The 14,217-nt window shown below is 40.7% G+C and overlaps 1 pseudogene; it reads right to left on the bottom strand.

The window, feature by feature from the left end:
* LOC147448311 (uncharacterized) overlaps positions 1–14,217 on the bottom strand; it is a 147,783-nt pseudogene that overhangs the window by 90,654 nt on the left and 42,912 nt on the right.

The following is a 14,217-nucleotide window of genomic DNA, read 5'->3' as shown; positions in this document are numbered from 1 at the left end:
ACAAATTCAATGACAAATGAAGACAATCAGCCCATCAACAACCAATCAAAACCTTCCACAGCCTCCAAGGACACTTTTCAATAGTGCCAGAGAATAGGCACTAAAATCGGAAGGGGAGAATATTAACTGAGTCAACGTCAGTTAACAAAAGCTGCTAAAGACCGAAGACATACAAATGCACATCAAAGATCAAAGTGAAGAAGCAGAAAATATTGGAGTTACACATTTTCCACGTTTTCCCAAAATGGTCACGTATTGTAAATTCCCGAATTATTTCAAGCCATTGTAATATTTTAATGTGTTATGGGCTCAATGGGAGTTCCAAGTTGTAAATAATAGGTCAACTAGTGTGCCTAGGTTACAGATTCAATGGGTGGTAGAGCCCTAAAGGCCTTGGGCAACTAGACATTGCATATTTTTCCCCTAGGTACATAAGACAGTGTGTAAAAGAAATTAGGGTTCTCAAGCTTATTTGTTGAGAGCACTCTTTGGTGAGAGCTTTTGAGGTGTGTGGCTATGGAGTCCTTGAGCTTCTCATTGCTCATGAGACTTGATTAACACTAATCAATGATTCATTCTCTTTCACTATGCCTCTCTCATACTTCTTATGATTGCCTATGATGCTTATATTAGCTAGATCTTAACTAATTAGTGGTTAATCCCTCTCTAATCTTGTGTGATTTCCCTCTTTTTCTTGTGTGTGCATGTAGGTTTGATTGAAGTGTGGTGCTCGATAGATCTATTGGTGTGTGCTTGCGATTAGTGTGTTGCATGATAGGATTAGTGTTGTGCACATTTTGGAATCGTAGTGTGTGTGATTGGGCTGATTAGAGGTGAAGAGAAGTGAATATGGAGATTGCCCTTCATTGCGGCTTAGCTCCTCCATAGGCTGAGAAGCTCACCTCATAGAGTTAACCATTTGTGTTGCCACGATTAGCTCACTAACCGTGTGAGTGTTTCCATGCCCTAGCCGGGTAGCTCATCCCTCCGGATTGATAATTTTGTTAATCATTGGAGCTATGCAATAATGGGACCCCCAACAAGCTCTCAAATCATTCTTTAGAGGAGGTCTCTCTATTCCTTCATTGACTTTGTCCTTGGTCCCAGTCACACCCATTACATCTACAAAGGGCAAGATTATCAGCTCGAGGGTTATACCTCTTAGACATGTAAGTTACCATGTGCGTTCAAATTAATGGATTTTTTAATTGCCAAATTTTCAAAAAATTTACAAGATTACATTAATAAAGGGGGTTTTTAATCAATTTTAGAGAAAAACCCATAAGTTTTTGAAGAAAAAGGGGTCATTTTATTACTTTAAGTATGTAAAGGGATTTTTTTATAATAATCTTTGAACGCACATTAAGTATGTAAAGGGGTATGTAAGTAAAGGGGTTTTTTTAATACCCTTTAAACGCACGTTATATGAATAGTTTCTTAAAGGTGCACCCTACCAGATTATCAATCCTAAGATAGGCAACCCCTCTCTCATCAATGTATCAATCTCCATTGTTAACAACTCTACCTACTCTCAAAACTTAGGTTTTCCTAGGTCTTCATGAACATAGCATTTATGATGGGTATCCACGAAAAGTTTGGCTCCTTTACCATTAGTGTAATGCTAGTATAACTACATGGTCGGTGGAATTTTTGGTTTCCTTGAGGTACCAGCTTATTTCTGGTGCTCTCTCACCCATAAGCATAGTGAAAGCCTATTCTGATGAAGTGTCAAAGACTCCATCTTCCTGAACAGTCGCTAGAGTTCTAGCTGATTGACACTCTCTTTAGTAGATCCATGACTCACTTGATATCTTGGCAATATGTCGCATGACTCGTACCAAGCTCACGACCTCAATAACATGAACAATATGGGAATTTGAAACCTAACCTCTTACCTAGAATTCTTTAGATCCTTTGGAGCACAAACTAAAGCCTTGGTGGAGTTATGTCAAGCTAGCAAATAATGTATACACAACTTTCTGAAGACAACAACACTTCACACACAATTTTCTTGCTCCAAGGGGTACTATTGCTATGCAGGGCTTACTTTAGAGTCTCGAACAAAATTCTGTCAAAAAATGGTGCTTTTACTCTCTGGAGGAAAAAAACACATTTTTTTTCCTACCTACTAATTTATGAGGTGATTATCGCTCTATCTCTCTCATCGGCATACGCCACACTCCCAAGAATGCAATCATGCATCAATCCCAATATTTAGGCTTTTTTGAGGGTCTCTGGTGGTGGTCAATTAATCTACTCTCAGTTTTTATTTTGACTAGGATTTGGCCTAATATAGTACACAAAAGTCCAATCTCACTTTTGACTTGATAGGTGTGATCCTTGCATCAAGGTCTACCACTAATAGAAAGCTTGGCCACAATTTCCCACTCCAACAATTTTTTTCAAAAAGAAATCACATTTTTTTTCAAACCTACTTTTGACTTTTTTTTGCAACTTTTTCCAAAACCCAAGTGTTTTTCCCTATGTCAAGAGTATAATACCCCAAGTTTCACACTATTTGGTTGTTTGGTTTGAGATGGATTTGAGATTAACTCAAAGTTTAGCAATTTTCTCTGTCTAAAAGTCGCTTATTAACCTCACACTCACATTATGAGTCCAAAATCACTTTTTATTTGATAGCTTGCTTTCTAGGGTTAAGCATAACTTAGGTCCCAATTTTTGCACAATTTTGGCTCATGTAGCTAGGTGATGAAAAAAAAGTGTTTTTTTGTATCCCTCCTAATTTGGATTTCTATCTAGTCTTTGGCAATTGGATTATTCTTAGCACTACTGAAAAATGTTGTCCACCCAATTTTAGTCAAATTTGATTGTCTTTCTTGCTTCGGATCAGCTCCTATATGTCCCTTCAATAGCTCAAATCTCCGTGTGTGTGTGTGAGTATCCAAAAGCAAGCATGTAGATTTTCAACCCAACCTAGCATTGAAACCACGATGAACACAAGTGTACAAGAAAATCTCAAAAACTAAACCCATGGAGATGCTCGGGGAAAAAAACATGTTTTTTTCCAGTGATAGCCCAAGAAAACTCTTTTTCCCTTTTTCTTGATCTAGAGCCACTTTCCCAATATTTCAAGCACAGTGAATGGTCTCCAATCCCTTTTTAACTTACCAATTGGTATTAAGTCATAGATAAGCCTTCTAACACTGAGTCTCTATGTGCTTGCACACAAACTATGCTTCTCTTTGCACTCAATTTTCACACAAGTGCTCAAATACAACACTTTGGTCAAGTCGAATTGTGCCCTCAGGGGGATCAATGTGAGATCACTATAAAGATATCTTGTATAGCACGTGCATTCAGGAGTACTTTTAGAACCCTCTATTCTACATTTCTTGAGGTATATAAAACCCCTTTATGTACATCATTTATCTATAAAAAGACCCCTTATGTACCAAAATTTTGAATTTAAAATTTAAAAAAACCGTTCTATATGTATATTTTCTATAATTTAATTAGAGAATTTAACCCCTTCTATTGAACTCACGTGCTATTCTACATGTTTTTCAGTGAACCCCTCGAGACTATGCCAAATTTCCCTAAATCAGCCGGTTGGAAAAAAATTGCAATTTTTTTCTCACAGAGGCTAGTAATCAATTTTTTGAACTGTTTGTTGAGGGATATGCATTGATATATTCTTGTATATGAAATCTATGCTCTCAAACCATAATTTTCATTAGCGCATCTCATTTTTCAAACTTTTATCACACTTAGTTTTGAATCGCAATGACTGTTTTATTGACTCACTCCAAATCCAAGATGATGAGAATACTTATCACACTTTCCTACTTGTCCTACTCCTATGACAAAAGAAACCAACTTAAAAACAACCACAAAATTCTCAAACAAACAACTCTCTACATGAACTCTAAATGTTTTTTTTCTTGCATTTTTCAATTTAGTGCAAGTTTAGTGGTTTTAATAGCCAACAAAACTTTGCACCAAGCTTTCCTACCTACTCACAATATTCTACTCTATATCTCTTCATCACTTTTGCGGAAAGAAACTCACCTGGAAAATATACCAAGATCAGGGATATCTTGAACAAACTCTTATTCTACCTTGTCCAACTAAGTATTTTATTTCATGTAACTCTATCGGGTTTGTATCTACCACACTAGTCTAGGTACTCTTTCCCCAACAACGACTTCAATGTCTTAGGACCAAATCCTCAGCACCTATCACATCCCGCAATGAGACAAAGCCAAGACTAAAATGTCAATCTTGGGAAGCAAGTGACTCATCTAGGGCATGCAAGCATGCCAAGAGGTTGTAAGATGAACATGATACAATCCAATTTGATGATCAATGTGTACTCTATCTACAAAAAACTTGGGTTCCATTCATCTAATCCCTTCACACATCCACATGCGAATCCACTAGCAAACCAAATTCAAATGACTCCAAACTTAATATGCAAAATCCTTACATATTTGAAAACACATCTAGGTTATCATACTTAAATTTTGATCACAAAAAATTTGAATTTTTTTTTCTAACAACCTAATTTCATGTCATCAAATCAAGTATCAGACATGCCTTCTAGATACTCTTAAGTCGTAGGAATCTTATAAAATTGACAAAACCTCAATACAACACTTGGGTGGTGAGATAAGTCATTTGAGGAAGTCAATGCTTAGATCTTGCAAAATGATTGCAATGTAGATATCCACTCATATAGCTCGATGAGACTAACATAGTGGTGCCCTCAAATTTTGATGTGATAACCGTGCAGTGTAGTGCAAAGAGATAAGATCACAATAGAAAGAGAGAAGCACACGATGTATAGAAGAAAAACTTATCTACTTATTTCATTCATAATAATCCCCCTCAAAACTTTACAACATTGCCTTTTATATCGTGGCTCAGGGTTTCATGTACAAAGGCTGAATTTGCTTTAATAATAGTAGGAATTACAACTTGGGGCTCATAATCTTGACTTTTTCATAATTACAAGATGATCATGTGGGTAAGAGTTCTGGGCAAAATATCACAGTCAATTTTCATTACAAGGACAAAAGTCTTCTCCACCACTCCTTTACATAGTTGGCCTTCATTGTTGTTGGAATATTCTAACATGGGAGTACAAGTAAAGATGGAGCTACTGGAAGATACCAATAGTGAGGATATGTATATTTTGGATCACAAAAGGATAGAGTATGTTACATGTGGTAGTGATATCTTTTCTCAAGCTATGAGGTTTAGTAGACGTTCAAGACATCTATGTTTCATCAATGTTGACTATTCTTTCTATTTGATAAATAGCCTACATAATGAAACCCAATGGACCCAATGGTATGAAGGTCTTTCAAATTTTGTTCCTCTCGGCCTTTTACTCTAGACTATGGTACTTTGGCTTGCATGCATTTTACTGAAATTCCTAAATGAATTTTCCCATGTCTAGCTATTCTCTTATTATTTTCATAGAGAAAAAGACAATTATAGTAGGTAAGTCATTCATCTCTAGGAGAGCACAAAATCCTTGTGCTAAAGGTAGAAGATAAATTTCAGAGAAGAAGATTTCCAGTCTGCAAAATAAGTCTACATGGGATCCATTCACAATAGCAAAATAGTCATTAGAAAATTTTTATGTTGGGGGTACCATTGTAGCATAGCTCTTATGGCCAACAATAATGGTCAATCTTGAGGGATGAGCTACCCGGCTAGGGCATGGAGACACTCACTGATTAGTGAGATAGTCATGGCAACACGAATGGAAACTCTATAAAGTGGGCTTCTTGGCCTATAAAGGATCTAAGCCATGATGTTTGGCAATCTCAACATCCACTTTTCTTTACCTCAAATCAACCCAATCGTACACACTAATGATTTCAACACTACAAGAGGTTGTTTGCTCTTGTGATGCTGTTAGCGACGGAAATACACTGGGTTTTTATAACCCCCGGCGTCGATAAAACCGTCGCTACAAGAGCGTCGCTATATGCGTCGCTGTAAGCGTCGTTATATGCGTCGCTATAAGCGTCGCTATATAGTGACGCTCATAGCGACGTTTACACAGAAGACTATAGCGATGCTCATAGCGACGCTACAGAGCCATAAATAGCGACGGTTATAGCGACGCCCGAGAGATTTTTTTTTTGGTGGCAGGGCATTGAATGCCCTGCCACCCATCAACCATATTGTACTTGATTCACTTTTTAAAAAAAGTGCAAGGGTAGATAATAGACCCAAAATAGTCACCCACAAGATGCATTGTTTGCAAAATTGACAATTGTACACATCATAGGCAAAATGAATTGATTGGCAAATGTAATAATGACAATTGTACAACATCATAGGCATAAAGAATTGATTGGCAAAAGGAACTGCGGTGACAAATGTAATAATATACATGGTTCAAAAAGACGTATAAAATCCGTCTCATGATACATAAGCTATGAGAAACCCTAAACTAATGCTATCTAGCTACGGCTAAACTGACGTCGTCTAGTCAGACGTCTCATCGCGTCCAAGCGGCGTATCTGTCGGATTCTGCAAAAAAAGACAATAAGACAGCTTTCAGTAAGTATAAACATATAACGACATTTATAAAACAATACAAAAAATAGAAAAGAGTAAACCCTAATACTAACCATGCCGCCGCGAGAACTGAGAATGTCGTCCATCAGGGCGTTTAAGCCCTTCCTGCCTGCGTACTCACGCTCGTACGGTCTGGGATCACGTCCTGTCATCGACCACTGTCAAAACATACAAAGATTTCATTATGTTAGAATTAAAAAACTCATAAACCCTAAACTATCAAACATAAAGAGCAATGCGAAAACACTTACAAAATCGGCCTCAAATGATGCCCATCCACCGCTCCCCAAGTGGTGCGAGCTCCCTGCCTCTACTCGCGCTCTGGCTGCATCCTTTTGTTGCTTCCACTTGTCGGGATTCTCGCGCGCTGCTTTCTTCGCATTCTTCCAATCTTCTTTGGCCAGCCAATCTGGCCTGTTCCACCCATTCTTGATTGCTTTTTGCACTTCGGAACCCTTGTGTTTGCAGTATTCGCGCATTCGAATCTTCATCAGGTCTTCATTGAAGCGCTGATCTCGTGTTGGAACGGGAAACTCATCATGAAGTATGCTGATGACTCTGTTTTTTAAATCACTTGGTACTTCACTCCATTTGTTTAGTATGTAGTGTCTAAACAGCTGAGAGCAAAGACCACGCATGCGCGAGATCACCTTCTTGCCGTCATCATCCATGATGATGCCGCCGCTGAAGTCGACGGAGTAAGACAAGCCCTCTAGCCGTTGACGCGTGAACCTGGGTGTCCCGGCAGGGGTCTCTAGCGGCGTGTCGATGGGGGTACGGACGTCAGGTGTCTCCACCGGCGTCTGGGCCCCGAAGCGAGGAGTGTCGAGTGGGGTGGCTCCTGGCGGAGTAGGTAGAGGTGTGTAGCTTCTAGGAACAGTCAGCCGTGCAAAACGTGGCGTAGATGGCGATGCTGTGGCTGGTGTGGGGGCGGGCAAAGAAGGGGCGGGTAAAGAGCCTCGTCGAACACGAGGCGGTGTGGAGGCATCGGTGGCTGAATCCACACAACAACCGCCACTGCCACCACTAGAGCGCCGGTGTCTAGACGAGTGTGAAGCTCGTCTCGTCGACACCAAAGCTTCGGAGCGCGCCGAATGCTCCGAAAGAGAGGGAGATGCGGATGGAGTAGGAACGTGTGATGATGCGCCAGAGCGATGATGCTCCACGTACCACTGTCTCTGCTGCGGTGACAAAGAAGAAAGAAACTCCTCATCATCCATACCTGCATTAAACACACGAATATTTAAACTTAATATTGAATGAATAGAGTAGACAATGACGCAAAGACCATTAAATACAATGACGTAATGACGCATATAAATACAATGACTTAATGAATTGAGTGATAGAAGAGGCAAGTCGAAAACTCAGAATTTTCAATCAAAAGATGTGAGCGCGAGTAGAAAAGAGCGTTATACACCATGGAAGGTACTTAGAGAGCCAGAGCTTTTACAACACGGAGCAAAATTGTTCAAATACAATATTTGTGGCTTTAAGAGATCTCTCTCTCATCCTCGCATAACTCAGCATAACTTCCTATATCTATATAGAGCTCTCCGTTTAAACACATATCCTCTGTTTCATTTTGTAGCTCCTCTGCATGCACCCCATATAGAGTAGTAGCATCTTGATGCTCGTCTGGCACCACCGCAGCGGCTTCTGATTGAGCATCTTCTCTGATCTCCTCCATTGATGCCGTTGTGATTGGCACATGGTAGCCTTCATACGTCCTTGCACTACGAGGGGCTACCTCTATGACGTACCACCAGTTTGATGTAGACTTTGTAGGATGAAATATTACCTGCCAGAGCCACATAACTTACATGAGAGCTTTCAAGCACATAACTTGTAAAAGGGGGATGTTAACTATTTACATACTTACTTGTTCACAATGCTCGGGTAGTACGAAAGTGTCTCTTAGGTCAGTCCATTTCTTAGTAGAATCCACCTCAAGAAAACCAGACTCTCCTCTACGCACAGTAGCGTTGCGACCCTCCATGATTATCTTGAACCATTGCACGTCGAACAAGTCGACAAAAAATCCTATGTAATCGATCCTCAAAATCTCTTGCACCGTGCCGAAGTAAGTGAGTTCCGCCACCACAGGATCTGCATCAGAGGAACGTCGTCGACTAGACTGTTCAAATTTTGCCATGATTCCACAATCTTGAGTAAAACGCTTTTTGTCGATCCGTTCCACCCTAAAATGTCGACCTTTACACCATGCTGCTGTGTATGACTTATACTACAACGAACAAAGATTATGAGTGGCCATTCAAACGTTTATAAATAAAGTCACTTGCTAGTCGTACATTGCAAACTTACCTTGGTCATGCAACCCCGAGAGTACTCCCACTCTTCCTCAGTCACTTCGTCACCGCATTGTTGTGCGCTTTTCAATTGGTTGTGCAACCATCTTAAGCTCATGAAGGTTGGTAGGCTCTCCAGAACCGCTGGATAGTGCATCGGTGGTCGTCTTCCCCGTCTCCACTCGATTCGTGCCCTTTGTCGCTCTTGCTTTGCATCCTCATATTGTGAAATCCACTTTTGCATCACTGGATTGTGAAGCATGCAAAATCGGTTGATTTTAGCCTCTAGATCTTCCGTCATCTTCTTCTCAACACCGAGATTGCACATGACAATCCCAGATATGCGCTCATCATCTATGGTTCGCCATAGCGTGTCCCGGGCTTTATCAAATCCGTCTAGCCACTCTCCAATGTACACTAGGGACTCTGATACCAACCAACCTTCTGCCATGCTACCCTCCGGACGTGCCTTTTGACGCACATATCCCTTAAGCGTTTTCATGAAACGTTCTAAGGAGAACATCCATCTGGAATGAACTGTGCCAGCTATTTCCACCTCATCAACTATGTGAACAAGAAGATGCACCTGAATGGTTAGCATGGTAGTAGGAAAATGTTTCTCAAAAATGCACACAAGCTCCGCAGCATTTAGTTTGGCGAATGGTATGGATTCTACGTTGATCTCCTTTTGTGAGATCCATTGCACCAGCTTTGCAAGTTTGTAGATTGTGTTACGGATGTCGAGAGACAAACATCCCTCAATGGCAACCGGTAAAATAAACTGTAAAGTATGTGCAACAATGATATTAAAGTCCACTATGAACGTACCTGACACATTTTATGCCAATCGTGTGACTTCAAACCGGTAAGCTTTCCTTCTTTAGTAAAACACGTTCGGAGCGAGTGCATTACGCCAGTGGGGGTCCGCAAAGATCGAATGGTCTCTTTTACTTTGCGTTCTTGGGCTCCTGTGAAAATCCATGGTGCTTTAGGGAGTTTTATCAATCCATCAGACGCTGTTTGCGGCCAATATTGCTCCATACGATCCACATTTCTAAGGTCAACTCTGGCTCCCAAAGTATCTTTCTTGCCGGTCAGATGGTCCCATAGTAGATTACCCACATTCTTGAATATGTGCATTGGATCGAGCAAGTGATTGATCATGAGTCGGGGCCAGTATGGTAACTCGTACCATAGAGATAGTCTCTTCATCCCTGGAGGCAATCCGTCATCGCACATCTCCTTCTGCTCTAACCATGCTTGTGCAGACATCCTTGGTGGCTCTCTTCCCAAAAAGTCGTCGCGTAACACATGATTCTCTGGAAGATACGCTTGATGACCTTCGTAGATTTGCTTCTTCAGTGAGGGTGCCCTACGTGCATTCAATCTAGGTCCACATGTGACACATGCTCTGTATCCGCTTGTTTGAAGCCCTGCATGTATACACATGATAGTAGATCAACTATGGGAAAAAACAAGATTTACAGTGTCTGAGTGAGGAGTGTCAATAGATCACCTAAGCATTCTGTTAGCCCGGGATAGTCATGCATGGTCCACATTAGAATGCCTCTGATCAAAGCATTCCGTCGTCCTGTGTGTCGGCTCATATCCACCACCTCTATGCCAATCCACAATTGTTGTAGCTCTTCCAATAGTGGACAAAGATACACATCCATATTCCCCACTTTATATCTCCCTGGCACAATCAAGCTTAGCCATAGGTGCCCCTTCTTCGTAGTCAACCACGGGGGAATGTTGTAGTTGACGATGACAACGGGCCATACACTGTAAGATGTTGATCTTTGACCAAATGGATTTACGCCATCCATAGCCAGGCCTAAGCGCAAATTTTGAGCTTCCCTGGCAAAATCCGACCATGTTCCATCTATATGTTTCCAGGCTGCGCAATCTGCAGGAATTCGTAGCACACCATCTGTAGATTTATTCTCCTCATGCCATGATGCTAGGGCGGCCATGGACTTACATTCGAAGAAATGCTTGATGCGAGGAAGAAGAGGAAAATGTCGCAAAACCTTTTGTGGAATTTTTGTCCCGTGGAGATCTACTCGATATCTTTCGGAATCACATTTCGGACACTTCTCCATGTCTATGTATTCCCCTCTGAAAAGAATGCAGTCATTAGGACAAGCGTGGATAGAATTGTAATCCATCCCCAAGTTTCGCAAAATCTTTCTTGCTTCATCTCAGGAATCTGGCATCACATTGTCACCTGGTAGTATGTGCTCTTTCAGCAATCTACACAACATAAAAATATGATACAGTCGTGTAAAAATCTATCAGATCATTATACATTTAGAGTTTTATTAAAGTAAACTAATTGTAATAGATCACCTGAAAAGCGCTGTGACAGGCACGTATGTCGTTAGGACAAGCGTGGATCGAATTGTAATCCATCCCCAAGTTTCGCAAGATCTTTCTTGCTTCCTCTCTAGAATCTGGCAGTATGTGCTCTTTGAGTAATCTACATAGCAAAAAAAATACGGTACAATTGTGTAAAAATCTATCAGATCATTATACATCTAGATTTTTTTATTAAAGTAAACACATTGTAATAGATCACCTGAAAAGCGTTGTGACGCTAGTGTCACTCCATCCAAACTTTGTCTACATGTTGAGAAGAACCAGGAGTGCTTTCAATCTAGACATACGTGCTCCATTATACAATGGCGTATCGGCTTCACTTTTCATATCATCATAGATAAGCCTTTCTGAATCCATGATCGTCTCGATCATTTCATCAATCTCGGGCTCAAACATTGCCTCGTTGGGAATGTGCTCTGCATGATCATCCCCCGAGCTGTCAGAGGCTACATCTTGTGGCCTCACATATGCTGCTTCACCAAAGCGCCTGCGAACACGTCTATTGGGTTGCAAGATTGCTGCTTGTTGGCCAGCGTTAGAGTCCGATGAGTTATAATTGGCAACAACTCGATCTATAATAGATGGATCGAGCTCGCCAAATTCGCGAACGTGCTGCAAAGAAACACGTCTTGTCTGTCGCACAGCATGCTTGCATTGATTACAAGGACATAAGACCCTCGTTGAGAGATAGGTGTTTCGGTTGGACGGTCCCACATCCTCGTCACTACTCATAATGAGGATAAAAATCTTATAACCTGGACAACAAATTTAATATTCTATTGGCATTCTTCGTCTTATATCTCTCTCTCTCTCTCTCTCTCTCTCTCTCTCTCTCTCTCTCTCTCTCTCTCTCTTTACCTCACATTCTCTAGTCATGTCCAATCCCCGCACACCTCGGTCTAGAGGTGCACGGAGATCAGAACCACCGGGTTATAATCTCGTCTTTATTGGTCAATACCTATATTTGTGGGTACAAGAAATCTACACACCCACGTCTACATGATACTGCATGTAGTGGACAAAACCCCTTTGCCTCTTCTCTAGCTGTAGCACTTCACAACATCTTAACATCTTTTCACAGTAGATGTTTTCAATGTTCGTCTAACTCTAAACCCTAAACCGTAAGTAATTCTTGCGTGGACTCGATCTAATGTAAATAAGCGTAAATCTAAATAAACGTAAATCTAACTAAAAATAAACCTAAATCTAATTTAACGTAAGTCTACATCTAACCTAATCTTTAACGTCTTTTGGGATAGTTTCCTACGACGTTAAAACTCTCTTCTTCTTGTGTGTGTGTGTGTGTGTGTGTGTGGGTAAACCTAAATAAACCGAAGTCTAATCTAATATAACATAAATCTAAATCTAACATAAATTATGTTATATTAAAAACAAAGAACTAAACTAACAGGGATTATAAGAACCTTAAAACTGATTTAACACATAATTTTTCACATAACTCGGCAAGAGTTGGCATTCTCATCACTAAAGATGTGAGAGTTAACTTCCGGCGGTGACGCTACGTCATCTCCATCCACATCTGACGACAGCAATTGGCCCTTTAGACCGTTCTTGCTCTTGTTACTAACTTTGAAGTTGCTGTTGAATGACTAGAGGTTGTATAGATGGTCATTGTGTCGGGGATGTAGTGACTCTTGCCGCCCTGAAGATCCACCTTCTTCCCTATCTTCTGAAGACATTTCACCAGTACTTTTGGATCGACGGAGCCCACCATGAGTGAAGACAGCAATACCCTATATTCCATTGAGGGCTTTCTTCACCCGCTTCATGCAGGCATTGCAGTCTATGGAAACCTAAATCTAATCTAATATAACGTAAATCTAAATCTAGCGTAAATAAACGTAAATCTAGTTAAAAATAAACCTAAATCTAATTTAATTTAACTTAAATAAACCTAAATCTAATTTAATGTAAGTCTACATCTAACCTAATCTTTAACGTCTTTTAAGATAGTTTCCTACGACGTTATAACTCTCTTCTTCTTGTGTGTGTGCACGTGTGTGGATGTGTATGCCAATAAAAAGAGATAAATGGTATAACCTTTCTATCACCCATGCCAAGTATGATAGATTGATTATGCCATTTCCCTCTTGAATAATAGGTCTTGAGTTCAACTCCTCGTCGGCTAGATCTTTAGGTCTTTTAATTTTAATTAGTTTCCTACGACGTTAAATTAGTTTCTCTCTCTTTCTCTCTCAATGTGTGTCCGTTTTTTTGGATCGTATGCATGTTTTCTCTCTCTTTTCCTCTCTCAATGTGTGCGTTTTTTGTTTATGCATGTTCTCTCTCTCTTTTCCTCTCTCAATGCGTGCGTTTTTTGTTTATGCATGCTCTCTCTCTCTTTTCCTCTCTCAATGTGTGTGTGCATTCTTTGTTTATGTATGTGTGTGTGCACGTTTTTGTTTATGTTTGTACTCTCTCTCTCTCTCTCTCTCTCTCTCTCTCTCTCTCTCTCTCTCTCTCTCTCTCTCTCAAAAACACTATGTGTGTGTGTGTATGTGTGTGTGTGAGAGAGAGAGAGAGGGAGAGAGAAAGAGGGGAAGGGAACATGAGAATGAGGAGAGGGAAGGAGCATACCTGGCTCTCCTTCCTCTCCTCGTGTGTGTGTGTGTGTGGAGAAGAAAAAGAGAGAGAGAGAGAGAGAGAGAGAGAGGGAGAGCGTTACCTGCTCCTTGCTTGAGGACGTCGAAAAACTCAGATCTGAGATCTGAGTTTTTGGGCGCGCTCGGTTGTTTTTTTAGCCCAGCCGGCGTCGCTATGAGCGTCGCAAATTTCTTTGTAAATTTGCGACGCTCATAGCGACACCGGGAAATTTTTTTTGAGCGTCGTTGTGTGAGCGTCGCTAATATGAATAGCCTCTTGTAGTGCAAAGACGCACACATCACTAAATTCATCATGCAGCACACTAATCGCAAGCGCACACACATAGCTATTGAGCATCCAGATT

This window comes from Adiantum capillus-veneris, chromosome 11 (genome assembly GCF_014529385.1).
Source record: "Adiantum capillus-veneris isolate H3 chromosome 11, ASM1452938v2, whole genome shotgun sequence".
NCBI lineage: Eukaryota > Viridiplantae > Streptophyta > Polypodiopsida > Polypodiales > Pteridaceae > Adiantum > Adiantum capillus-veneris.
This window is presented reverse-complemented; position numbering and strand designations above follow the sequence as displayed.